Below are 1,062 nucleotides of genomic sequence, written 5' to 3'. Positions count from 1 at the left end.
ATATACCGACATCAAACTTTATGCTTCTCTTTTTGAGTGAGAAAGATTTCACACAAGGTGCAGGGTTTAAAGTACAATTTGAATGCCCAATATCTACAGAAGAGAATACAACAGAGGAAGAAGAGGATGAAGATAGTCTTTAATATAAAAACAGTATAGAATATTGTCTCCATATAGATATAATATTTTTTTCATCAATTTATTACAGTCCTGTTCATTAGCATTTATTTAAAATAAATATAGTGCAAGATTTTTAATGTATCAATTTGATATGCTATAAACTGATCACTTATGCAATACTGTAAACTAATTTATAATTAGTTTTGCCTGGTTCACACAACAATAGATCTGTGTTCTTAATTTAAATAATGATTGTTCATCATCTTACTTTTAAATTAGGTTCAGTGTCCATCGTTTAAGTTAAATACTTGTATTTATGTTTCATCTCTCTTTTTAATAAAATTATTATTGGAAATCTAGAAAATTCTCTATTTATAATACATGTTTCAATGCCTATTCTTAAGCCCTCCATACACCAGGCAACTTGTTGCCAGCAACATTTATGGTTTACTTTGATCTTTTAAGCAACTTTGTTGCAAGAATAGAACTGATTTCTATTCTCAGCAACATCTTGATTACAAAATCAAAGTAACCACAAATGTTGCTAGCAACATGTTGCCTGGTCTACGGAGGCTTTATGTTACATAAAAAGTTTCAGCTCATTTTTACTTTATAGAAATTTAAAATTTTTGGTAAAAATGCAATCACTATAATAAATCTGATATAAATGACATTCACTTATATATACAACAGTGATGTATAAACAAAAAATTTAATGTTTTTTATCTTAAAGACTATCTTCATCCTCTTCTTCTTCCTCTGTTGTATTCTCTTCAGTAGATATTGGGCATTCAAATTGTACCTTAAACCCTGTACCTTGTGTGAAGTCTTTCTCACTCAAAAAGAGCAGCATAAAGTTTGAAGTTGGTATATGTCTGTTAGTGATTGAGGTTTCATCATCACCAGTTATTGGTTGATAGATTGTATGTGATTCACGATCAA

Source organism: Amphimedon queenslandica, unplaced genomic scaffold (assembly GCF_000090795.2).
Source record: "Amphimedon queenslandica unplaced genomic scaffold, v1.1 AMPQUscaffold_13472, whole genome shotgun sequence".
NCBI lineage: Eukaryota > Metazoa > Porifera > Demospongiae > Haplosclerida > Niphatidae > Amphimedon > Amphimedon queenslandica.
Note: the sequence above shows the minus strand (reverse complement) of the source record.